General features: G+C 47.7%; 1 protein-coding gene across 4 annotated transcripts in view; it reads left to right on the top strand.

Moving 5' to 3' along the window:
- Positions 1–27,224, top strand: part of FAM117A (family with sequence similarity 117 member A) — a 49,799-nt gene that overhangs the window by 11,493 nt on the left and 11,082 nt on the right. For 2 of the 4 annotated variants that reach the window (XM_024742734.1, XM_024742730.1), the window contains exon 2: positions 20,643–20,812. The gene's annotated coding sequence lies outside the window, so the exon portion shown is untranslated. Of the gene's footprint in view, positions 1–7,237; positions 7,323–20,642; positions 20,813–27,224 lie in introns of those variants that run through there. The other 2 variants (XM_024742739.1, XM_024742724.1) reach the window with 2 other exon arrangements.

Here is a 27,224-nt window from a genome sequence, read left to right as displayed (position 1 = left end):
TTCTCTAGTGGACCAGCCCCACTGGCCAGCTGGGTGCTGGGGGAGTCCAGTGCCTCCTCTGCCCACCAGACTCTTCTTAAACCGGGGTTTGGCATTATGGCCTGCAGACCAAATCCAAGCCTCTGTCTGTTTTCGTAAATACAGGTTTATTGGAACACGTGGAGCCCTGCTCCTTCATTTAGGTATCGACTGTGGCTGCTTTTGCACTGACAGAATTTGAGTAGCTGTGCACAATGACAGAGTTGAGTAGTTGCGATAGAGATGGAATAGCCCCCAAAACCTGAAATATTTACTACGTGACACTTTTCAGAAAAAAATTGGCCTACTCGTTGTCTTCAGCGATGTTCCTGACCAATATTCCTATTAAAAAGATGAGTTTCAAATGTGTGTTGTATACACCTCTGCAGAAAATCCTAAGGGGGTAAAGAAAACTAAGAAGCCTGTGTCCCCACTCATATTTTAGGGAAAAAGAAAGGGAGATCATCAGCTTCCAGTCAGTTCTCAATCTTTATAGAAGATCAGCACATGTGAATCCATGCTGCCCACCCCCACCCTTGTCAGGTGACATGTGTTCGGTAGATATAAACTAGTTTGGATTTACATAAAAGCTTAACTGTTAGGCAAATTTGCATCTCCTCCCCTCTTACCCTCCTTCCAAATCTAACAACCCACAACTGCAGTGAACATATTTCAAAATCAGTTGGAAATTACTTTAGGCTTATCTCCTGTTTTGGATTTTTCTCCTTGCCTTTTATTTTTCTGAACAGATCATTGAGAGCTGGTGGTAGTCATGGCTGCCCTCAGATACTGACTTCCTCACAGGGACATAGGAAGGGTTTATTTCAAATGTCCATTAGGTTCTCCAGGATGGTTGTCTCAATGAATGTAAGGCAGCATTGTTATTAAATGCTATTGGTAATTATTAAACTCCTTTCCTTGCAGTGCTCTTGTAAACTTAGTCCTTAGGGGATGGGTGTTTAGAGAGGTATGGCACCACATAAAGGAGGTTGCTTATTAGAAGCTCTGAGACGAAGCCCTCATCAAACCATGGTCCTTGGATTGAAACAGCCTGGAGATTAGAATAGAGTGTAACTTTTCTATGCCACGGAGCCATCTTGCTATAATGAAGCTTGGGCTGCAGTTAAAATCCTTTAAGAGCTACAATTGTGCTTTGAAAACCTGTGACTGAGGCAGCTTCTGTTTGGGAGGCGTGAAACATCAGGCACTTCCCAGCCTGACACTGCTAGCTTGCTTTTGACAGCTTTGCTAGCACTAGGCACATGGTCAGCAAAATGCACTGCTGAAATATCTGACTCTTAAATGTTATCACCAATGCTGGCATCGTGAAACTGGGGGCTAAGGTGCCTAACTACTTTATCTTTTTGTTGCCCAGAGGAGGGTGCGTCCATGTGTTCTCCAGTATTTTGGACAGTAAGGGATTATACATACGGAAGCTCTCCACTTAGGTCACATAGAGCGAGGGTTTTTTAAACCATTTGAGGTCAAATGGAGAAGGGCTGAGAGCAACAGTGGGGTGTGGCGGTAAGAGGGCATTGTTCTCTCTGGTTCCAGATATAGATTGTCCTCTAGAAAATTTGAGGCAGGATTGATTGCAAAATTTTCATAGTTGTGGTGGCAATATGAGCGTTGCCAAAGTGGTTGGTGGGCTTTAATAGCCAGAGAACACTTTACCTTCATTTTCTGCTAGTTTATAATGAATGGTGTGATGGGCACCAAGGCCACACTATTCCTTGGCTCTTTTTTTTTTTTTAATCTATTTATTTTATTTGTTTTAGTTTTGGCTGTGTTGGGTCTTCGTTGCTGCGCGCAGGCATTTCTCTAGTTGTGGCGAGCTACTCTTCGTTGCAGTGTGTGGGCTTTTCATTGTGGTGGCTTCTCGTTGTGGAGCATGGGCTCAGTAGTTGTGGCTCACAAGCTCTAGAGCACAGGCTCAGTTGTTGTGGCGCACGGGCTTAGTTGCTCCGTGGCATTTGGATCTTCCCGGGCCAGGGCTCGAACCCATGTCCCCTGCATTGGCAGGTGGATTCTTAACCACTGCGCCACCAGGGAATCTTAATGGAGCATCATCCTCTGGATTCTTACGGCTCTCACATAGAGCCTTGGTGCCAAAGGATTCAGACTTTAGGGTGTGACATATTCTGGGGGCAGGTCTGGTTTCTGAGTTCTTATTGACACTATCATATATATCAAATGCTATATGACAGTAGCTCACCTGGGCTCACCTAGACTTACCTGGGCTTACTCTTACTCCACAGGCAGCTTGGAGCCCTTTGAAAGGGCTGGAAGGGAAAACCTTGTGTTTCCTTCCCGTTTCAGAGTGAAGGTGGGTGACCACTAGCAAGTTAGTTTAGTGAGACTGGACTGTCTCTTCGTGAGTTAGTAAGTTTTATCCCCCTCTGAGATGGATAGAAGAGGGAGCAGGGAAGAGTGGAAGCAAAGCAAAGTTGAGTGGGGAATCTGGTCAACTTTCCACCTCTACCTGAGTTGAGTCTTCACAGAGGGCTCCATTATTTGTTTTGCTGGTTTATGAATTAACCAAACATTAGCCAAATCTAGTCACATTGTTGGGTCCAAAACAAATCCTGATCTCAGAGAGAAAAGTGTTTTTGGATTGTATTTGAAGCTGTAAATTATCTGTTTCCAGTTCCTCTCCAGTTGTGTGGAGCTTGTGAAGGGGCTCTTGTTCTTGGGAACAGCTGTCTGGTGGGAAGCTCTGCACAGCTGGCTGCTCTCACCCAGGATTCAAGCTCATGGTCCTCAGTGAACCTCCTCTTCCTGGCACTTTGTTTTCTCCTCCACGCTTTTCCTCAGGGTCGCTACAAAGCTGAATGCCCAGCTTGGAGTCATTTAAATGTTTATTCTTAGGCCCTGAGTATGCCTCAATCGAATTTTACTGTGTGGGAGCACCACAGCCAATCAAGGGTGGCTTCAACGAACTTAAAAGAATGCTATCAAAGTATTTCATAATAGAAAAACTTACAACTCCAGCCCCTGGGGAACCTGGAACTGAAGTCTGGACTGTGTGCAGACACTTAACCTGCCCTGCTCTTGAGCCCCAGACAGCTGACACCAGGGGTGGCGAGTGCCTTGGGCTCAGCTCTGCCTGCACGTTCTAAAAGGGGGGAGGTTGGGGGAGGCCTGGGAAGACTCCTCCGGGGGCTTTGGTCGACCTGAAGCGGCAGGCTTCAGGGGTGGGGGAGTTTTCTCAGAGCCTGCCTGAATGTGGCTTCTTAGAGTTGGGCAGTATTTGGCAGGCAGAGTGATAAGTTTGGGGTGCCTCTTCTCTGACCCTGTACTCCCTATCTTGCAAATGGTGGGTGGCTTTTCCGGGGGGAGCTTTGTTAATGAGTGTAGGTCTAGATTACCACCTGTTCTGCCGCTTGCATCCCTCATCATCTGATCCTAAATGAAAACATGCAGGAGAGCATGGAGGTCTAACCTCCTCAAGAGGCAAGGGTAGGATTAAACATACAACTCTAAAAGCAAATTACCAACCTGTGCACCAATGAATAAAAGATAAATTCAAGCTGGAGGAGGTATAGAGTGAAGGAATATTCAGTGTTAGTTAGGGTTAATTAGAGAATTACTGAGATGTCTCTAGTAGGCTTTTTTTTTAATTGGCCAGTATATTATTCTCCCTACCATTAAATTAAATTTTTACTCTCTCCCTTCCCTTTTGAAAGTGGCACTGGTGTGTCCTTGTTTGGTCAGCTGTGTACTTTAACTTTCTCAGATCTCTTTAGTCCCTTCTGCCCCATGCTGGAAATTGTGTGCCTGCCTTTTTAAAAGGTAGGCACCTCATGTTTCAAGTTCAAGTGCAATGGAACTCACCCTGCAGCTTGAACAGATTTGAGTGTTTTTGCAGAGGGAGGGCCAGGGCAGATGGGGATTGTTGTGCTCAATAAATGCTTGTTGGATGGAGTTGCTGGAAAGGCAGCAGGGGTGGGGAGAGTGAACCACACTTCCCCAGGCTCATTTGAAATGGTTTTTTCCACTTCTGGCCCCCACACTCTGTGCCCCCTTTATAATACCCCTCTTTAGCTACTTACAAGGCCCCCCCACCCTGCCCGAAGTGTTAGTGTTCTCTCTTCAAATCACTGGTCTCCCATTCATCCTGGTCATTGGGCTCGAAGCCCAGCTGGTGGCGAAGACGTGGCATTTCCATGGATGTCTTCGCTAGGCCTGTAGGTTCTGTTCGCCGCACACTTAAAGCCAGAGGGTGAACTTGGGCCGTTAGTTACCAGGTTGATCCATGGAAACAGCCAATGTTTAGGATTTTGTTGTGATTTTGTAAAAGAGCCAGAAGACCTGGCTTTAGGCTTATATGTGGATATGGGTGAGAGGCCAAGGAGACAGATGAATGCGGGATGTTCTTTCACTCCAGGTAGATTTGCACCAAATTCCTAGTAGTGCTATAATGTATAGCAAAGGAAAACAGGAAAACAAAATCTGAATTAGCAGCTTTTCTAGGCCAGGGTGCAGAATTGCCTATTGGCTTTAGGGTGGTTTTAGAGGTATGATCAGGCAGGAAGCCCCCCTTCCCAAGCCAGACACCATCCTTTATATGAAACACTGCTGATTCCTCTTCTCTTTTCCCCACCAAATGGGGGAAATGCTGGAAAGAGATGCTCACTGTCATTCCCCAAGCCCTGATACCTACACTGTCATCCATGGAGCCTGTGTTCCCCTGCCAACCACAGGCCTGGTGGCTTAGTCAAAATGGTTTTATAAACCTGCTCAGCTGTGGGTAACTTTGAACAGAATGAAAATGTGATTGCAAGGAAAGAAAGGCAGCTTCTCTTCCCTCCTCCCCCCTTCTCTTCCCAACCTGCCACACTGCCTTACCTTTAAGAGTTTTCTGTGCTCTATGTATGTTTGATCGCCCACACGGCTTTGAGAGAACTGCGGCTGATAACACATGCACTCCCTGCCCTACACCTGCAAGCTGGCTGAGAACCTGACGCCCAGCCCCTATTTGGGGATTGTCTTTGTAACTCATGCCCATCAGATATGACACACAAATTGGAGTTGAGGGTGGAGTGGATAGCATTTGGCATGACAGAGGGGATGCAACCAGAGAGCTTTCACAATATCATGTCGTCTGGATTTCGAAGTTGGGGAGAGGAGGCCCACGTGAGGCCATCCATGTGGTATGTGCACATCTTAATGCTGAAGGCAGCCCCTGGACTCTTTCTCATTAGAACCGTAATCCTGGGGAGTTTTGTGTTCACAGGAGAAGTCTAAAGCAGCTGCTTCTGTGGAAAGGAAGAGTCTGTGGATCCCAACCCTGGAAGGCCCCAAAATTCATCTGCATTTTTCAGGGAAGCTGAGAGTATGGATAGTGTTAGTTTTGACAACGCGCTCTGCACGTTTAGCTCTTTGTTGCTCGCAGTCGGTACCCTGGAACGTTTCTCATTCAGCCTTGCCACAGTCCTGCAGGTGCAGGTGGCATTTGCTTGTTTTTGCAGATAAGGAAACTGAGGCCCCGAGAGGAAGTGACTTGCCCAAGACCGTGTGACTAATAACGCCCTTTTGCTCCTGATCCAGGGCTCTTCCCACATACATGTGCAGAGTCTGTGGGGAATTGCCCCTCAGGCTGGCATCCTCTGCGGCCTGCCCAGCACACACCGGCCTGTTTCCCTTCTGCTTATGCACCTGTATCCCAGGAGCAAAGCTTCATTTGTTCAACTGACCAGAAGAGAACTGGAGAGGAAAATGGGCTGCAGAGAAGTCTGTTTGTTCCTTCAGCACCCCATAAGTAACTATCCACTTGGTTCAGCTGATTGGAGGGTGATGGTTATTACATTATATGTGTGATGTGGTGACAGCTTTTAAGTGTTTCCAACTGGTTGTAGATATGCAATTTCCACGTGGAATGAGAAGCTAACCAGGGACAGCTAGGGCCCAGGAGGCAGGGTTTTCCTGCCTCGGTGGGGTCATGGTCATGGTTACTGAGCTCGGGGCCATGTCAGGGAGATACTCTTAAGATGGAGCTTACAGGAAAGGGTGTTTTTCTTCTGTGTGACTATGTGGAACCCCCCAAAAGCACTCAGGAGTAAATGTGGGTGGTGCATTTCTGTGGTGGGGGGGGCTAGGTGCAGGTGGCATTGTGTCATAGGTGACACTTTAGTCCTCCATGTAGGGGACGGCTGGTCCAGACCTCCCCCACCCCTGCCATACTCTGCCTGGGCGTGTCTCCCTCTCCTAGCTTTAGGTTAACTGGGAGTGGAGTCGTTGTGATACGTGATAGTGCCTTTATGAGACAAGTGTGTGCCCACTAAGGGGACCAGAAGGGACTTGAACTCAGGAGAAAGTTCCAACTAGGGACGTGGTGTCATGGAGAAGTGCCTGACCTGCTTCATAGAGAGGGTTATGGGCAGCTTTTACCTCCTTATTTCTCTTACAAAACCAGATTTCGTGTAGAATTCTTGAATATTCTAATAACCATATGCTTATGTGGAACCTTCCTTTCCCAGTTATTTCCCAACTGCATAAGGTAAAGCCCCATTATAACAAATATTATAAAAATGATTCTACATAATAAATCTATTTCCATGCTTCATCTAAATGCTTTTATTGTTGTTTTTTGTGGTTTTTCTCGTTCAGAGGAAAAGAGTGACCAACTACCTTATGTAACAAGTACTTTTCCTGGTCCCTGTCCGTGTACTCGTTCATCTCTAAATCAGAACACTCGAGGGCTTGCTGGTTGCATTGGAGGCAGGGAGTGGGGAGCAGGGCTGTGGACCCATCACCAAGTAGCACGGCCCCCTTACTTTCTTTTCACCTCGAACCTCCCACCCTCCTGTCCCTCCTGATTGTTTACAGACAGACCACCACACAAACCCCAACAAAGGACAGTATGTGTATGTATCTGGATGTAAGCGTCTGTGTGTGTGTCTTGAGTGTGAATGTGTGGGTGCTGGGTGTGAATGTAGGGGAGAGCATGTGTATGAGTGTGTATGTGAGGAAAAGTGCATGTGAAAGAAAGCAAACGATAAAGCAAACGGGTCAAATGTTTAAGAATAGGCAAATCTGGGTAGAGGGCATATGGGTGTTCTGGGTACTGGTCTTATTCTTACATCTATATGTTTGAACTTATTTCCAAATAAAAAGTTTTAAAAAATGAATATATGCTAGACTAATTTGACTGTACCAGGAGTTCTTTAAAGTTTCTTCTATCATCCTTATAACATCTCTTATTCTCCCCATTTAACAGAAAGAACAACCGAAGCCCAGAGAAGTTAAGTGACTCGTCTTGAGTTCATGTAGCACACTGAGGCGGAGGCAGGATTTGGGCCCAGGTATTGACTGTTATAGTAGGAGACTGCAGCTTGTCCCTGCTGCTCGAGCTGGACAAGGTTGGCATCAGATTCTGAGAACCATTGGGCACCTGCGGCCGTGTATCTGAGCCCAGCCCGTGCCCCACATTGACCCGGCAGCGGGGTTAGCAGGGTTGCAGCAGGCTGCTGATCCACACTGAGCATGTTCAGGATGTCCAGGTACCTTCTAGGGAAACCTGCTTCCTCATTCTGAGAAAAACTCTCACTCTGCTCTTCACTCAACTCTCTTCATTTTCTTAAAATGCATGAAATCGGAAGGCTCTCATGTGCCAGAGCCATAGAGTAATACTACTTCGCATTTTTCTGGTAGAGATCCAATGGGAAAAGGAGTTGAGTTTTGTCTAGGAAGCAGTGTCAGGTTATGGGCCAGGCCAGACAGCTTTTTTGCCTGTGTACCAGTCGGTCTGTTGTGCCCACCGCCTTGTGAATGTACAGGAGCCTGCGGAGTTACAACTTCATACACAAAGGGAGGGCTTCACTCTTTGTCAATGAAAACTTTCCACTAACCGCAGGGCCCCAGAAGGGGTGGATCTGGTAATCACCGCTAAGCAGAGTTAGAGGTTCAGACACTACTGTTTGTTCCCAGCCCCTATTCTCTCCCTCCAAACTGCATGCTCTGCATCTATCTGTGCTCCTTGAAGGCAATAGAATTATTCCTGACATTTTTGCTTACTGACATTTCCCACCAGCTTCCAGAATTGGGGTAAGTGAATGAGTCTGACTCTACTTCTTAACATAGAAAAAACAGTTTTTGGAGAATCTTTACTATGTGTCCTTTATCTAAAATGCCTCCCTGCAGCCGCCCTAGAATGTGAGACTGTGGTTAAGTTAGCATCAAAGGATTTTTTCATGGATTCCAGCCAGTTCTGTGAAATAGACCCATGAGCATTTACTATATTATTATACCAGTTTATACAGTTAGATTGTTTGTCCTTAGGCAGTTATCAAACTATATAGGCTGTCTCCAGTATTCTCTTGGCTCTGTCCCACTCCAAAATCAGCGCCCGGTGGATGGCATCCGGAATCCGGACAGGTTGCAGGAGGATGAGAACTTACTGGGTTGTCTGCAGTGTAGAGGTCTGTGTTAGAGCTGCCGTGCAAATGGCCAGAGCTGTCTGTTTGGAGGGGACTGGGACCACTGCGCTTCCCCTTCCAGTTCTTAGAGGCATGGATGGGGTGTCTTGGTAATTAACACCCCAGACTGTTTCCCTGGATCATATTCTCCTCTTGCTTCAGGAGGATAAGCCTTTTCTTTACCTGACTTATAAAAGAAGGTGTCATTACTATTAAGCAGCTTTTGATTTAAGAGCAGATACAAAGCCCATTGTAAAAGGGGAAGATGGTATAACTCACCATCCAGTGGTATGTGTTGCCATGTCCTCCTTTGTGCCTGGAAGCACATGTGGAGAGGTGACCTGACAAGCATCCTTCTGTTTTGAAGTTATCATTGGTCTCAGGCAGACATTGAGGGTAGGAAAAATCTTCCCAAGGTCATACCTTTCAAGGCTCTTTCTAGAGGGACCATCTAATTTGTGTTTCAGACAAGGTTTACCCTGGAGGCACTATATAACCTTTGAGCCTCCCTTAGGAGATCTGAGCAACCAGCAAGACCAGGGCTTTAGAGCAGGGGCTGCCCTGGAATGTTGCCCAGCACACACGGGTTTTTCCACCAGGCCCAGCCTGGGAATTTGCCTGGGATTTGGGGTCAGGGTGGATCAGTTCCAGAATGCCAGGGGCCAGGTAGGGAATCACTAGGTGGGATGTAGTGGTCTCTCAGGTATTTCCTTTTTGAAACTGGGGACGCAGTAGAACTTAAGAGATGGACCTAACCAGAGAAGATTTTGCAAGTGGGACAAAATGATCCACGCAGGTTTTCAAAGCTTTGAGGGTTGTGCAGAGTTAACCCTAATAAGATTTTCGACCCTGAAGGCAAGGCAAGTTCTGTGACTGTACCTTCATGGCCCTGAGGGACGTAACTGTGTAACTGCTCCTTTAAGCCCCTCTCCCCACCCCCCAGCCCAGAGCAAAATGAACCAGAGCAGAGGTCCTGACAGACCTACTGAGGTGTAGCAAGTGAGCAAACCTGCCCTCTGAGCTCTGATGTCTACTCGGCAGTTACCACGTGACCAGCCCTTCTGCCTGTGGCGAGCCACAGGTAAATTGAGCACTATTTATACTCTCCTGTTTGGGTGAGGAAGTTTGAGAGATGGTCTGGGAGCGCACAACACAGCTGTCTGATCAGCCTAGGTAAGGCATATCTCCTTTTGACTTGGTGCCTTTTTTTCCCCCTTAACTAATTTTGCCCCGGATAACAGCATGGGCTCTGGGGCTTTCAATTTAGCTGAATCGGTCAGTAGCCATCTCTTATTTACCCTTTAATAGCTGGAGAATTCTAGAACTAGAGGAGGCTCAAACTCTCTAGGTACGACCTTCTGCCTTCTGGTGGGTGAATATTGAGACCTCTGGGGGCATGTAATGATCTCTCCCTGGAGCTGTTCAGGGGCAGACTCTACAATCTCCCTCATTCATTCTGATGAGCAGGAAGTTCTTCCTTTTATCTAGCTGGAATCTCTCCTATTCTAAGTAAGTCTCTTCTGCCCTTCCTTTTTACACTCATGCAGAAGAAGACATAAATTCTAATTCACTTCATCTTCCTCTTGGGATCTAGCTACCTTCGCTTTAGCTATTTTTACCCATCTTCCCTGGGATCTCACTGGTTTCTACGTTCCTGTAATGAATGAGCAAATGGATGCCCAGGGTAACTTGGTGGGGCATATCTGAGGTTATATCCAACTCCAACTGTGTTTCTGGATCATAGGAACTCTTTAATTCTGTGCACAATCTGGGTCTTTCTCCTGGGAGGACATACCACTTTTTTTTTTTCTTTTAATATTTTTGGCTGCATTGGGCCTTAGTTGCCGCGTGCAGCCTTTCTCTAGTTGTGCCGAGTGGGGGCTACTCTTCATTGCAGTGCGCGGGCATCTCATTGCAATGACTTATGTTGCTGCAGAGCCTGGGCTCTAGGCACGCAGGCTTCAGTAGTTGTGGCACATGGGCTCAGTAGTTGTGGCTCACGGGCTCTAGAGCACAGGCTCAGTAGTTGTGGCGCACGGGCTTAGTTGCTCCGCAGTTTGTGGGATCTTCCTGGACCGGGGCACGAACCCGTGTCCCCTGCATCGGCAGGCGGACTCTCAACCACTGCGCCACCAGGGAAGCCCTCTTTGTGGCTTTTTTGTTTTTATTTTTGATCCAGGGTCCAGTCAAGGTTCTCGTTTGGTTATGTCTTTAAAAAAATCTGTTTAAAATTCCCCTCCCATCCCTGTCTTTTTGTTTTCAGGTTTTTTGATTACTGACTTATTGAAAGTGTGGACAGCCTCCTAGCTGTCCCACATTCTGGAGTTTTGTGACTGTTCCCTTTCAATGGCACTTGACTTGTTCCTCCATCTCCTGTATTTCCTGCAAGTGGGAAGTTAAGTCTGGGGCCCAATTCGATTCAGGTAAAACATCTTGGGCATGAACATTTCGTGGGTGAAGCTGTGTACTTCATAATACATCGCTTCAGGAGGTACACAGTGTCAGAATGTCCATCACTAGTAATGCTAAGTTTGATCATTTGAGGTGGTGACAACCAGATTTCCCTTTGTAAAAGTACATTATTCTCTTATATGTGGTACATTATGTAAGTGCTCTGCTCCCCACAGTGTTTCTCCCAGTTGTTTTGGCATCCATTGCTGACTCCTCCTGACTGAGCTGTTACTTTGGGAGCTGCATAAAGCCAGTTCTAAACTAACACTGAAGGACATGCGTATTGATGTGAGTTCTAAAGAGGAGTAAAAAAATTTTCTTTGGGCTTTTAGAATCATTGGCGGGAAGGCAACAAAATGAGGCCATCAAATTCTGTCAAACTCTAGGTATTCACACATATGTTGCTGTCTGGCAGTTTGCGTGAGGTCAGGGAGAAGGCAGGCTGGATGAAGCTAAAAATAAGTCATGGTTTGTTCACAAAGCAGAAATTATTTTGACTATTTGAACATGATCTATAATTCTATTCTTATTTCCTTTTTTTCTTTCACTCGATTTCCACTGTCCTCACTAGAAAAGGGATCCCTCCTTTTTAACTGTCTTCCTCCACTTGCCCTACATGCCCAGTGGGTAGAACAGTGTCCCCGAGCCCCAGGTCTGATTGTGCTGATTCCCAGTAGGGAAAATAATAGAACTCTTCCAGTCCGTGGGGAAGCTTGTGAACCAAGGCAGCCAGACAGTCATGACAGTTGAGTCTGACAATGAAACACAAGGGGGGAAATGCTCTTTGAAAGTCTTCTGTGGGGGAAGAAAGGCCTGTGTCTCAAGTTGCTCTGTGGCGTTGGAGAAATCAGTTCACCTGTCTACACGAGGGTGTTCCTGGGCTCCCACCCAGAGAATCCCTGAGAGTGTGTGGGGCGCACACATTCAGAACAAAAATCAGAGTAGGGTTTCAATCACAGTTGTCCTGTCACAGGATTTACTGTAGATGAACCTCCCCAATCTCTGGTTCTTCCTTCACCTCTTTTATCTTTAAAGAACTAAGCGGACATCATGATTTCTCCTCTACTTGATAAGAATCAGATTGCCGTCTGAAGTGAAGATACTGAAGGGTTTATGCCTGTCCTCTGAGTTTATAGCCACCCAGAAATTCATCCGTCCCAAATAGCCAGGTGGTGAGGATTGCTGTTAGATGGAGAAGGCTAGGCCATGGCTATTTATGCTATTCTTAACAAAGGCCGAATAGATCCCAAAGGAAAGCATGCTCCAATCAGTAACTGCTAGTGTTTTGTCCTGTTTTAAGAATGTTGAAATCCTTCAGAACTCCTCTTCATAGAATTCAGGTAAAAGGTGAAAAGTTCACACCACTTCCTTTCTTTCTAACTGCAGCTTCTTGAGAATTGAACAAATGTCTAAGTAACTGCTGTCTACTCTTCATACGCGAGCACGCACACACACACGTACGCTTTGGGATCAACCTTTCCCTCCTTGCTGATAAGAAGAGTTAGGGTATTCCTCATTTTTTCCCCATAGTGACACCTCCAAATGGGTTTCTCCTGACCCTTCTCTCCAGCTGCCCATGGATGTGGTCTGCATCCTGGGGAGTCAGACACACAGCAAGAAAAGGTTTCACCTGAGCTATACACTTAAATATGGAGACAGTATTAAATACAGAGTTAATATTAAATATGGAGTTAGTATTAAATATGGAGTTAGTATTAAGGTCCTGGCTGAGAAGTTTTTCATGTGTATACAAATATCACTCTTTTTTTTTTCTCTTTAGGTAAGCCTTCTTGGTAAGGGAAATGTGCTGTTACTCCTTTTTTCTTCCTTCTTTTTAATCTCACTTCTTTAGTTTCTTCTCCCTGTTATGATTGAAATGAGCTATTGCTTGGGTTTGAAAGAAGTGTTTAAAGCCCCAGGTTTAATTTTCCCAGCTGGGATGGATGGGGTCTCCTTGGGCTTTCCAAGGAGGGCTTCTAACTCTTGTACAGTCATATTGAGGATTTCGGTTTGACCACAGCTTCCCTCCAAAACCCACATGTCCCTGAGTTAAGCAGTTAAGCGGCGCAGGACCGCAAGCAGCTCAGAAGACTGCCTGCACTGTTTAATCCCAGCACACATACTGAAGTGGAAAAGTAATCCCTGTGAAGCTGTGAGGAGGAACTTCCCCTACTTACTGCAAATCTGGTATTGGGGAATATTTAGAAATTCTGCATCCCTGTTTTACTTTGCTCCCCTCCAGGTTATCATTCCCCCCGCCTCCCCCACCCCCAACAAAAGTGCTGCATCACAGCTAGGAGACGGGACAGGACAGGGCCTGCTCCCTCAGTGTCTAACCGTCTGCCCTGCCTCAGCCTCCTGGGTGGCCCTTTCCCTGCCTGCTTCTCCTGAAGTGAAGAACAGTGGCTGAAAAAAGCATATTGTTAGAAAAACGTGTAATAAGATCTCATTTTATTAAAAATACATATGCACACATAGGTGCACAGGGAGAGATCAGGAAGGATGTGCAGAATGGTGATTTCTGAGTGGCGGCATGCATCGTTTTTATTTTTCAGTTTTTGCTAATCTGCATTTTTAAAATTTCCTTTAATTTCCTCCTATCTATGTACAGCTTCTGTTATAATGAGAGTTATTTTAAAGAGGGAAGGCAAGAAGACTAGTGCTAATAATGGCTCAAAGCCCAGTGACATGAGAAAGTGACTGATAACTTGTTTGCTGAGCCTGCCAGTTGCTGAGTTTTTGCCACCTGTGAAATCTCATTGGCTGTCTCTCTTCTTCCTTCTGTAGTCCTTCTTGGGTATTTTGGGGTCACTCAGCCTCAAGCTAATGGAGGATGGGTGGAGAGTAGCCTTGTCTGGTTTCCCAGGTTTCTCTCTCCTGCATTGCCCCAAAGATAGTAAAGTAAGTGAAGTAGCCCCCCCTAGATTCCCAGCCAGGACCCTCTGGTCAGCGGCTGGTCTCTCCTTGTAAGCTGCTAAGCCTCCACCCCACAGTCTATCTCTGACCAAGTTGAGAAGGGCAGCCACAGATGCCTCACTTCCTGTGTCGTCTGCTGCCTTCCTCCTTTCCCTGACCCCTCCTAAGAGCTGTCGCCCTCCTCCTTTGGGTTCCCGCAGTGAGGGTTTGCTGGTGTGGTCAGGCCTGAGCTGATTTCCAGCCAGGAATATGAGGGAACAGCAGAGACCAAATGGTGGTCCTTCTGAAGAGTCAGTGGCTGGAGGAACCCCCGGAGGTTCAGCTGGCAGCCTGGCCCTTGGGGCTCGTATTGGCCTGCCCCACTTCAGCTTGGTCAGCAGCTTCTTGTCCTGCTCCTCCCGTGTCTGCAGTGCCTATCACAGGGCTGGTTTGTGGTGGGCACCCAGAACCTGCTACTGAAGGAATCAGTCAGTCTACTGTGGTGTGCCAGGCCCCTCGTCAGCTGTTTGTGTGTTTCTGCCCTATTCACTGTCCCCCAAGGTGCAGCAGACACTTGACCACTGGTCCACTCCACTCAGAGCCCGCTCTCCCCAAAGCCATAGAAATGTAGCAGTTGGGAGACAGGGCCAAGTGGCTCCGGAAGATATCACCTAAGGCTTCTTATCTCTGGTGTGTGCTGTTTTGTTTTGTGTTTTCCACTTGCCGTTGCCCAAGAACCAAAGCATCCTCCACTGCTCAGCTGTATGGTGAAATGGCCTGGCCCTGTGCCAGGGAGCTTCGCCAGGTGGTTGGGCTGTGGAGGCTGCTGCATGCGATGGGCCGATAATACCCCACAGCGCTGTAAACAGGACACCCCACCCTCCCGCAGCCACCCAGCCAGGGCCCCGCAACTTGCTGCTTTGTCTTGGCCTGTCATGATAGGAGCGTCTCTTCTCAGACAGGGCAGCCAATTGTCCTGTTTCCCAAATCTGAGAGGGGTACTTTCCAGAAATGAAACCAGTTCATCTTCCGACCACAAGCAACCGTTGTGACTTCTCAACACTTCTCCTTTAACCATAATCACACAATTGCAGGGCAGAACCCCATCCCCAGATCTTTCCGGTGGGTGCACCCATAAGGGAGGGATAAGCCCAGGAGCCCCTATTTCAACTGCACTCACTTGTGAGATTTCTTAGAGGATGTTCCCGACTGAGGGAGGTCTCGGTGCTGACAGCGCTGCTGATGCCCACGCCTCCCAGCGGCTCTCTTTCGCCTGTATCATTCACTCTGGGTGCTGTCCTGGCTGGGTTAGACCAACACTAGGAAAGGAAAGGGCTCTGACACTGAAGCTGTGGGCCTTCCCAGGGGACACTGGTGGCTGGAACTCACCCTGCATGTCTCCTCTTCCTTCCCCACCCACACCTTCAGTCGTAAAAGATTGTGGTGTGGGGAGGGGCTGACTGACAGTAATTGGTTTGACATGATCGATCTAATGAAGACTTTAAAGCCTTTTTGCATCTCATCTTTCGTTGTTTACAGCGTCCCTGAGAGGTAACTGAGGCTGGGACTGTGCTCCTGCCTGCCCGATGGGAGAGCAGGCCTGGTGAGGGGGGAGGGCATGAGGTGTGGGCTGCAGTCACGCCACAGTGAGGGCAGAGCTGCAGTCAGAACCAGATCCCTCACACCTGAGCCCTTCCCAGATATTCGGGGGCCACACTGCTCCAGCCTGTGGCCCCTTCGAGAATGGCACAGAACATGTCAATGTCTGGCTTTGGCTTCAGTTTGTGTTGCGTTTGGAGGGAACCTGACACCTTGGTTTCTCCCTTAATCAGTTCTGGTGCCCAAATTAGCAGGTCATCACCAAACCATTTGGGGTGGCGTTTTTTAAAATAAGTGGTAGATTAGTTTTCCTGTCAAAATCTCATCTTTTTAAAGTGCCCCCCTCCCTTAGTTTCTGGGCGTGAAGGAAACATGGCACTTTCATCACCTCAAAGGGTCTAAGAACGTGGGGGTTTTGGAGGGGAGCTGGGGCTTTGCTGAGTGCTTTGAGACAGAAGGGAATTCTGTCACCTTGCGGCTGGTCAGGAGCTGGGCCGGCACCCTGTGCTAGGATGTAGTCACTGTAGAAATAAGTCTGGGGCCCTGCGGTCTCATTTAAGGCAAAGAAACTGAGGTGAGTCCTCCAGTTTGTCTTAGATGCAGCGACATCCTTGCAGGCCTAGCAGAGAGGAGGGGGCTGGGTCAGAGGCAGCTGGTTCTGGATTGGGGTACTTGATTTCTCCCCATTCACCCTTGTTCCCCTTTTTCTTTTTTTTGTATTCGTGTTTTTGTTTTGTTTTGTTTTTGTATACGGAGGAGCAAGTCAGAACCGACGAAGCGCTCAGAGTCTTTATGAATAACTTAGGTCAGATTTGGATGTAGAGTTGATCAAAATGGGTGGTTGGATTCTTATACCAAATTCCAGGATCCTGGGTCCTCCCCAACCCCGGGGGTGCTGGGGAGTAAAATGTCATCTCTGATTACTGCCCTTGAAATTGGACTCTTCCTGTAACTGGCCAATGAGGTGGGCTGTGAAGGGTATCAATGGGAAGATGTAAAATGGGCATATGGTTTACTAGAATCCTTCCCACTAGGCTTCAAAGGCTTCTCCAAAACACCAACCAACCAACACCCCAAACAAAAAATTGCTATGTGGTCTCCTTCCTTACTCCCTTCCCTGAAGGAGCTGCTAGGCATTTCTTCCTTCAGGTATGTAGGCAGGTGTCCTGCACCCTTGGAGGTGCTCCTGATGCAAAAGGGCCAAGAGCCCTGTGGACTGATGTAGGAGGAAGGAGGCTTGGATTTGGATGTAGGACTGCCTCCTGACTTTCTGGGTGACCAAGTCCAATCTGAGACTGGACTTCTCTGTGCCTTGGTCTCCTTATCAGTCTTTCTGGAGCCCCTTTAGGAGAACAAAAGACTGTACACGCACAAGTACTTTGTGAGGAGGGGGCAAAACTTGACAGTATTATACAAACTTGAAAGTATTATACATACTTAGGGTGCAAGGCACACAAACTCAGAAGAGCATACTTAGGGCCTCAGGATGGAAAAATTTCTAAAGGAGGTTTTTGCAGCAATTTCTGCTGAGGGGCTGAGAGAGGTGGCCCCAAGAAATCTTTCTCCCCAGTGCTTTTTTCTCAGCCCTGGAGTCCCAGCCCTCTTTCTTCCGACAGCAGTGAAGGAGCTGTTAGAATCATGGTGTTCTGGCCTCTCTGCCAGTCTCTGGCTCATCTGCTTCCCACCTGCCTCATTGCTTCTCTGTCATGTAATCGTGTAAACTTGCCTTCAAGGGCCCCCGCCTCAACAGTGGGCTCTTAGAGACAGTTTGGGAGAACCACAGGACAGCATTTTGGTGTCTGGCCAGGCTGCCGGCATGGGTCAGGATCTCCCAGAAGTATCCAGATTGCCACCTTTTGATCTTAAGCCCAGGATAGAAAAACAAGTGGTTGAAATGCCGGTGTAGGGGATGCAGTTGGGGCTTGAACCCAGCGTGCCTGTCACTAACTTTCTGGGTGACAGGTGCAGGGAGGGGAAGAAAGAGGTTGGGCCTCCCTGAGCCTCAGAGAGAGGAAAGGGGGCAAGCAGCTCAGGGGGATTTACTCACAGGGAGCAGGGTGAGCATGGATGTGCAAGGCACACAAACTTAGAATCCAGGTGTAATTAGAGCAGGCTCTCCCTGATAGTAACAGGTTTTTGATTTTATAAGAATACTTAGGCATCTGCCAATCTCCAACCCTATGCTGTAGATGCTGTGTGGGGTTCAAAGATAAATTAGACAGCCCTTGGCCACAGGTTGTTTATTAGCTGGGATTTACAAATACTTGTAATCCAATAGAGGCTGGGAAGTACTAGAAGAGTACAAAGTACTGGGGAAAATCAGAAAATCCTGAGACATTCCTTCCAGGGGACTCAGGAAGCTCCGTGGAGGTGGAGATGTTTAGGCTGGCCCTGATGGATGGATCACATTTCAGCCCTGAGCACATGTGCAAAACCTCAGAGGAGGGCAGGCCCAAGACATGGGTGGGAAATGGTGCATAGTATAGTTTGTCCAGGACATAGAGATCTTGAAGAGGAGTGACGTGTAAAGGAAAGGTAAGTGGGACCAGAACACGAGGCCTATGAGTACTGTCTTTGAAAGAAAGCCTTTGAAGAGTTTAAAGAGTGTTAAGGTCATTTAAAAGGGTGTGTTGTAGGTCAGTATATATTGATTTGGAAAGGTGTTTATGATATAAGGTAAAAACTCATTGCAAAGTAATATGTACAGTATAATCCCATTTTTCATTTTAAAGCATACACACGCACGCACACACATACATGCACGTACATAGAAGGCAAGGCCCCCAAGGATATATATCTCATAGTATTATCCGTGATTATCTCTGGGTGTTGAGATTTGCAGTTTTTTCTGTTTGTTTGCATATTTCTTGAATTTTCCACAATTCACAGTACTTTTTTTTGGCCGCAATCCTGCATCGGCAGGCGGACTCTCAACCACTGCGCCACCAGGGAAACCACCCCCCCACTACTTTTATAAGTCATTTTTAATTTGTTTTTTAAAATTAATTTATTTTTTAAAATTTATTTATTTTTTTAAATAAATTTATTTATTTTTATTTATTTATTGGCTGTGTTGGGTCTTCATTGTGCATGGGCTTTGTTGTGGCGAGCAGGGGCCACTCTTCGTTGCAGTGCACAGGCTTCTCATTGCCATGGCTTCTCGTTGCAGAGCACAGGCTCTAGGCGCGTGGGCTTCAGTAGTTGTGGTGCACGGGCTTAGTTGCTCTGCGGCATGTGGGATCTTCCCGGAGCAGGGATCGAACCCGTGTCCCCTGCATTGGCAGGAGGATTCTTAACCACTGCACCACCAGGGAAGTCCCTTTAGTTTGTTTTAAATGAGCACATTACTATATGATGGCTGAGGAAAATGACCTAGAAATATGTAAGGAATTAGATAAAACCTGAGACTAAAAGTTATCTATGCAATAACATTTATGATATTCAAATTGGGGTGGGGGAAACCTCTCAAACGTCCAATAATATGGGAGGGGCTAAGCAAACCACTGTATATCAACTTGGTGGAATATTATGTAGTCTTTAAAAACGACAGATATGTAGATTGTTGATACTTGGAAATGGGTAGAACAAAGCAGAATATCAAGTAATACATTTCGTATTGATTATACTATGTCAAAATGTGTGTAAATATTTAAATGGATTTGGAGAAGGTAGATAGTATTATTAGTGTTTCTCTCCTTTTTTTATTGTGGTAAAACACACATAACATAAAATTTACCATTTAACCATTATAAGTTTATGATTCTGTGACATTAAGTACACTTATAATGTTGTGTAACCATCACCACTGTCCATTTCCAGAATATTTTCATCACCCCAAGCAGAAACTCTGTGCCCATTAAATAATAATGCCCCATTCCCTTCTCCCCCTAAGCCCCTGGTAACCTCTGTTCTACTTTCTGTCCCTATGAATTTGCCTATTCTAGGTACCTCATATAAGTGGAATCATACAATATTTGTCCTTTTGTGTCGGTTTTATTTCATGTAGCATAATGTTTTGAAGTTTCTTCCATGGTATAACATGTTTCAGAACTTCATCCCTTTTTGAGACTCCATTGTATGTATAGAACACATTTTGTTGATCCATTCATCTGTCAGTGAACGCTTGGGTGGTTTCTACCTCTTGGCTATTGTGAATAGTGCTGCTATGAACATGGGTATACAGATATCTCTTTGAGACCCTCTTTTCAATTCTTTTGTATATATACCTAGAAGCGGAATTGCTGGATGGTATGGTAATTCTATATTTAACTTTTTGAGGAACCTGCCAACCTGTTAGTGTCTTTTTAATATAAAGCTCTTCAAGTTTATTTATATCTACAGTCCCCAGTTCTTTTGCTGTGCTTAATGCACACATGAATTATCAAGAGATTAGTACAGATGTGAAAGCATTTTGCTCTGCTTAAAGGAAAGAGCCTTACAGACCTTAAGATAGTAGTGTGTTTTGAATGTGGCTGCGGAAAACACGGTCAACCCAGATGACTGAAACTTACAGATGATTCCAGAATGCTTAGATTTTAGCAACAGTTTCAAATTTTACCTTCCCCCAGAAAGCTTTAATCAAGGTAAAAAGAAAAATAAGTGGATTTGTAACTGGTTTATTTTTGTTCTACTTAGCCAGAAGTCAGAGACAGAGGAGAGAACCAAAAGACTTGGATATTCTCCTGGATCCTGGATAGTTGAAAGTAGTTATGTCGTTCTCTTTGTCTCAGTCACCTAGGTTCCCTGGAGCTAATGGTCTTGAAGGAAATAGGAAGAGTCCTTCAGTTAACTGGGTTGAATTTGTACATAGGAGCCTTGCAATCAGTGCTGGAAGAAGGCAGGAGATAAAAGGAAATAAAAGGCAGGATAAAAGATGGAGGAAAACTTGGTTTTTGTCCACTTCCAGTTACTTCTTTAATGATGGGAAACAGTCCTGCTCTCAGGAAACTCAGTGCGGAGACCTGGGAGTTCACAGTCTGTAGTCCATTAGGAACAGGAGAAAGAAGACATGTGTAAAGTAACCCCTCGTGCAGCGTGAAATGGTGTAAATTGTTTCCAGTGACAAAGACCAGCTGGATAAGTCAGGAGAGCTTTCATCACGCTCTATGTGCTTTTATGGGCTGCTTCAAATTCTGTAGGAGGGAGGTGAATATAAGTGAAGATGCAGCAGTCCGGTGAGGCTTCCTAAAAGAGGGAAGGTTGGTTACTGTGTCTGCTGCCTCCATGCTGACGTCCAGGTGTGTGGGCTGTGCTCTCTTCCAGCCAGTGTCCCGTGTTCCGTGGCCCCAGAAAAGCCAGTGTGTAGGCCTCAGCCACCCCAGGTCCGGCGTACTTTCTCCCTGGACACCATCCTCAGCTCCTACCTTCTGGGCCAGTGGCCACGAGATGCTGATGGGGCCTTCACCTGCTGTACCAATGACAAGGCCACCCAGGTAATGAAGCTCTCTGCTAATGGGATAAGGGATAAAGGTGGGGTGGTGGGCTGGCCGAGGAGGCCTTGGGTCGACTTACCAATACTCAGTCATTGATGTCACTTGTCCTGGGTTTTGGCTGTACATACGCACCATGTAGCTTTTCATCATCTCATGTTAACCAACTTGGTTCTCTTCATAAATTTACCTGAAAATGAGTTTGCATTCCACCTGACTGGTGGGAGAGAGAAGCAATCTGGGTTTATCAGTTTGGCTTTGAGTATTCATGTGTGGGTATACAAGAGCTGATTTTGGAATTTATCCTAGGTTTTAATAAATGAGATTTACGTTGCTAAAACAGACCAACATTCAACTGAGTATGCATTCCCCAGACAACTGGAAGAGGTGGCCCGAAAGTGTGTTGAGCCAGGATAGATCCCACTAGAGCAAGAGGAGTGGAAAGTTCTCAGATAATGGAGAGTTGATCCCTAATCAGCAGCCCTGCCTGGGATTTCGGTGGACCCATTTGAGTCTGATGGAGCCCAGGTCCCCTCTTAGGGTTTTTCTCTTCATTAAGAATCCTAAACTTAGAAGGGATCTCTGTAATCATCCAGTCCATTGGTCAGCTTTTGAGTCAGGTAGTGTTAGCCTGAGCAAGAAGTCATCTCATATGTGAAATTTTACAAAGATATCTCTTCATCTGACTTAGGACTTCAACATTTTCAGCAGTTAAGTTTTTAAGAGTCAGATCTTCTCCCTTTTGATGCAGTTTAAGCCCATTCCTGTTCAACTTCAGAACAAATGAGTTGTTCTCAGGGAAGAGGAAACAGGGTGGGGAGAACACAGGCTCAGAGGAGAGGCAGCCCATGTCCTGGGGGATGCTGGGCCAGTCACTCTTCCTTTGCACGTCGCTGGAGTGTGCCTGCCCCGCCTGATTGGAGGTGGGGTGCCGGCCAAATGGGAAAGGGTTTTGTGCGCTCGCTTCCCTTGTCCTCCTCCGCGGAGCACATCTCGCAGTCCCTTTTATTTATTTTTTAAATGAGATCCATTTTCAAATGTTATTAGTGAATGTTTGAATGCCCAGTACTGTTCTTGGCATGTCAGAGTGGAGAACAAGGAAATGAGAACAAGATTTGACCTTGGTGCGTCTGGATGCCAGTTCCATGAAGGCCAGTGAACAGGGAGCCAAAGGATGAGATGGGGCCAAATGTCTGGCACAGTTTACAGGAGGGGAATTCTCATAGGAATATGCCACCTTGGACCAACAAGAGTTGCTGCAGTTAAAATTAATGGCACTTTTTTTTTTAATTAATTAATTTACTTATTTATTTATTTATTTTTGGCTGCGTTGGGTCTTCTTTGCTCCGTGTGTGCTTTCTCTAGTTGCGGCAAGCGGGGGCTACTCTTCATTGCAGTACATGGGCTTCTCATTGCGGTGGCTTCTCTTGTTGTGGAGCACAGGCTGTAGGTGTGCGGGTTTCAGTAGTTGTGGCACGTGGGCTCAGTAGTTGTGGCTCACAGTCTCTAGAGCACATGCTCAGTAGTTGTGGCACACAGGTTTAGCTGCTCCGCGGCAGGTGGGATCTTCCCTGACCAGGGCTCGAACCCGTGTCCCCTGCATTGGCAGGTGGATTCTTAACCACTGCGCCACCAGGGAAGTCCAATGGCATTCTTTAGATCTAGGAACAGACTGTGAAGGGAGAGTATGCTCCAGGTAGCACACCGACTTCCCGGAAGCCCCAGACACTGTTGTTCCCTGTGTCCCCTGAAAAGGGCAAGTAGGATAGGTTATACTTCCCCTTCACGTGCCTGGAGCACACACCCCTTTCTCTTTTGAGAGAGTGTTTAGTCCAAATAATGCGTCTAGTCATGGAGGGCTTCCTGGAGGAGCAGGACTTGAGGTTGCTTTGGTTGTGTAAGTTCATGATTACATCCCCCTTCGTCAGATGGCAGGCTTCCATGCAGCCCACCTACCTATCCCCGTATCCCCGTCACTGTCATTTCCTGCTACCAGCCTTCTAGGAAGCCTCCATCCCACTCCTCAGATGGCGTTCTCTTTGTCAACTCAAGGCAGGGTTGGCCTCAGATGTTCCCTGGCCGGATTTAGAGGCATGGGCTCTAGGCTGTGTGTTTTGCTCAGGCTCCAGCTGCAGGCCAGATCTTTTATATAACAAGTCCGGGCTTCTTGCCACAGCAAGACAGAGGCCAGCGATGCGCCTCCGCGGGTCTGGCAAGGCCGAGCTGTGCAGCTTTCCTCTTTCCCTGGGCTGGGCTCCAGCCCTCGAGGAACCCTTAGCAACCTGTCAATATTGTGGCTGCAGTCAGGAGGTGGGAGAATTCTGATCAACGTGGGCATCCAAACCCCAGTATGTGCTCTGCCCATCTTTCATTCCTGGCCTTCTGGGAATTTTCTGCTTCTAGGTTTTGGGCTCCATTCAAATTCTTGCTTGAGCACCCTGGTCTGGCACAAGCTGCCTTCTTCAACATCTCCCAAAGAAATTGGTGCTCCTTCCCTACTGAGCACGGCTACATCACCCAGAAGGGACTGGAGATGAGGGAGAGGTTTTATGGGGGAGACACAAGGGGGTGCAGAGAAGAGTGGAGGGAAGGTAGGAGGCAAGATCTACCAAAGTCCTTGAAAGCTGTTAAGTCACTAAAAACAGATGATGCCAGCACATTTCCTTAATTCCTTTGAGCTCGAGGGGGGCTGTTCCCACCCCTACCCCCACCTTCTGCGCTTTCTCTTCTAGCCACACCAGTGAAGTACCTCCACTGCACCTGGCAGGCCCTCACTTCTGCTGTCTTATCTGTGCCCCCGACCCAGCCCCACACACACCCCAGCCAGCCGCCAGAGTGTGTTTGGAGACCTCATCAGCCTGGCACTCCCAGGGGCAGGACTTGCAGTAAGGACAGTAGCCATAGTCATGGTGTAGGCCGAGCAGCTCGGCTCCCCTCTCTGAACCCCCTAGAGCAGGCAAGAGCCCTGCACGTTTTATATCAGAACACCTGCCATTTAGATAGCCCAGCACACTGCGTCCTCAAGGCTTCTCCCAAGGCAGAAGATGGGTTAAAAGCTCTCGGTTCTCGAATTGCAGCAGGCTGCCAACAGTCCCAGTATTCCCTCCCTGGGCTTAGCTGTGTTTTAAGCCCTTAGGCAGGCGCAAAGGATAGCACGGGTGGTTCCCAAGCAACTTGCAGTCTGACATGGAGAGCGGGCTTACCCAAATATTTGGGGCAAGTGAGGAAGAGAGGTGGATGGATCTTATTTGGGAAATTGGTTCTCCTAAGGAGGTGTGAATGTGGTCATCGGGGAAGGAGGGCTTTGGAGCTGCTACATGTTCTGAGCCAGGGTGGGTGATGGGAGCCGGATGACCAGGTCTCCCAGAGGTCAGCTTGGTGGGTGTAAGGAACAGCTTGGGTGCAGTGGGTGCTGGGCGCAGAGGGGCCAGTCAGCGAGGACTAGGAAGGCTCTTGGGTGGTGTCACCATCATCTGGAGGTTTCTTTGTGTCTCGGAGGACTTTGTCAGGATCGTCCAGGTAAATCTGAATCTGTTTTCCCCTCTCCTGACTGCCCTCCCCCAGGTCAGCTGGTCACTCAGAGCTGTGGGCCGGCCACTCCTGGCCCTGGGCCCGGGGCCGGGATGGGGGCTGGCAGCACATGCTGGTGGCTGCAGTTACCCCTCCCTTCTTGCGGGGGGTCTTCTCGCACTCTTCTGGAGGGAGGAAGTGGTCTCACCACAGCTGGAATGACTGTTGGAGCCAAGTTCCCCCGCTGGTGTTCTCATCCTGGAGACAGATGGGACCCTGGGTGCCTGCTCTGCCTGGCCCCCCGTTCTGCTCATCCCCAGCCCCACTTCCTCTGCAGGCTCCAGGTGAGGTAGGGATGCCCTTATGAGAGACCTTTTTTCTTTAGGCCTGAGTTACCCTTTGGGGAAAAAAGTTAGCTTAAGTCCTTGACAAACTTCATGGAGTGTCCTGAAGGGCAGAGGCAGAGGTGGCATGCTTTGTTTGGGAAGACTTCCCTTTCTGTGACTTTCCCTACCTGTGTGCTGTCCTCCTCTTTTTCCCAATCCAGTGCCTCAGCATTTGGTGGTGACACACGATTCAGTCTGCTTATGATGGGCCTTTCTTTGCGGGTGTGAGGGCCTGGGCACAGTGCCTATTTCCCAAACCGGTGAGCAGGACCAGTTGTTCAGTATATGGTTTGACATCAGCATAGAATATTTGAAAATGGGTCCATGATGGAAAATCTGAGGGTTGCACAGTCACCGTAGGGCCGCAGATGGTGGCCTTGGCCACCTGCTGCTAGAGTTCTCGGCGCTGGCCGGCAGACCACCCTCAGAGCCTTTCCTGCCTCTTTTTCTGGCCAGAGTCCCAAGAGGCTGATTCCCTGCTGAATTTCAGTTCAGCAAGTAGTTACTGAGCATATATGTTAGGCCAGGCACCACGCTGCTCTACACATCCACATAGGTACACTGGGTTATGTTCCCAGGGCCCAGCCAAGGTCACTGGAAACAGCAAGGACCAGGACTCTTCCTGTCTCAGAATCTGGGTAGAGGCTTAGTTGAGTGGGGGGCAGAGAAAGGGGTTCCACTTTGGAGGGTTTGGGCTCCATCTCACCCCTGCCTTCTTGTTATAAAGCTGTCCTCGCCCTCACCCGTTATCCCACATGTTGCTCTGGGACTTCAGAATCCCAGGCAAAGCTTCTGTGGTCTAACCCACATCCAGTTTTGCATAATCCGAGCATCATCTGCAGAGTTGGCTGACGCCACCATGGCCAGTAAGTAGCCCTGCTTCTCCCTTAGCTGCTCCCCCTGGGTAAATCTGTTCCAGTGTGTGAGTCCCTTTGACAAACATGAGTGGCCTGCTGAGCTCAAGCTTTATCCTGCTTCCAGAGGACTGTCTGGAACAACTGCTTACGGTGCTGTCACACAGCCTGGCTTGACCCCCATTGTGCCATGAAGGGTCACTCTTTGAAGGGTAACCTTCCTTAGCTGTGACTCTTCTGTGCTCCAAGGAGACCTTGGCCCAGATGTCTGTGGTGAGACCCAGGAGGGAAGGGCCTGTCCACCCAGGGGCACTGGAAATAAGGGGTGGGCATGGTCCCTGTCTTGATGCTCCTAGGTCACCTTGGAGGGGCCAAAGCCCATACCTGTGCATGTGCCTGCCTGAAGAATACTCAAGGCCAGCATGTAAACAGCTTCAAACACAGGATAACCTACTGTATTAGGTTCCTGAGGCTGATGTAACAAATTACCTCAAACTTAGTGGCTTAAAACAATGGAAAGTTATTCTCTCATAATTCTGGAGGCCAGAAGTCTGAATTCATTCCGCTAGGCCAAGATCAAGGTGTTGGCAGGGCTATACTCTCTCTGGAGGCTCTCTGAGAGACCCATTCCTTGCATCTTCCAGCTTCTGGTGGTTGCCAGCGTTCCTTGGCTTGTGGCCACGTCACTCCAGTCTCTGCCTCCATGGTCGCATTGCCTTACCTTCTTCTGTGAGTGTCTAATCTCCCTCTGTCTCTCTCTCATAAGGACACTTTTAACGGCATTAGGGCCCACCAGGATAATCTTTGCATCTCAAGATCCTTCACTTAATCACATCTGCAAAAACTTTACCATGTAAGGTAACATTTACAGGTTCCAGAGACTAGGGCCTGATTTCTTTGGGGGGCCATTTTCAACCTGTCACACCTACAGACCTCGTCTCCTACTACTCTGCCCCTCACCCACTCTGCCCCAGCCACACTGGCCTCCTTATCATTCCCAAACCCACCAGACTGGCTCCTGCTTGGGGGCCTTGGCACTTGCTATTTCCTCCATCTGGGTCACTCTCACCTCTGATATCTGCATGTCTCACTCCTCATCTCCTTTATGTTTTCAGCAGATGTTCCCTTTTCACTGAGGACTTCCCTGACATTTAAAATCATGTTCCCCAGCCCAGCATTCCTATTCCCTTTCTTTGCTGTATTTCTCTCTTAGTACTTATCACTGTTTAAACTGTGCCTCCAGCTAGAATGTAAACTCAAAGGGGATGAGGATTTTTGTCATTTTGTGCCTTGCTATGCCCCTGGCAGCTGAAACAGCACCTGACACACAGTTTGCATTCAGTAACTCTTTGTTGAGTACATGAGTGATGTGTACCCTGAACCCATCTGATCAGAGAAGATGCAGAGTGAGGCAGCAGGCCTCATGAGGTGGACAGCTAGGAAGGGCTCCCTGATGGGAACGCTGGGAAGAGCTGGTACGGCGGGCCGTCTTAGGTGGTTAGACCAGGCTTAGAGGTCAAGGGATAAGGAAAGAAGAAGGAGATGGAGCTACATTTGCCTGTGGGACAGAGAGCCCACGGATGGAGGGTAAGATGGTGATGTCTATGGCCAGGGGTGGGTGTTGAGGCAAAGCGATGGCCTTAGTAGCACAGTTTACAGAGTAGG

The sequence above is a fragment of the Neophocaena asiaeorientalis genome, unplaced genomic scaffold (genome assembly GCF_003031525.2).
Source record: "Neophocaena asiaeorientalis asiaeorientalis breed wild unplaced genomic scaffold, Neophocaena_asiaeorientalis_V1.1 scaffold1, whole genome shotgun sequence".
NCBI classification, from domain to species: Eukaryota; Metazoa; Chordata; class Mammalia; order Artiodactyla; family Phocoenidae; genus Neophocaena; species Neophocaena asiaeorientalis.
The sequence above is the reverse complement of the archived record's forward strand: the minus strand, read 5'-3'. Positions and strand labels throughout refer to the sequence as shown.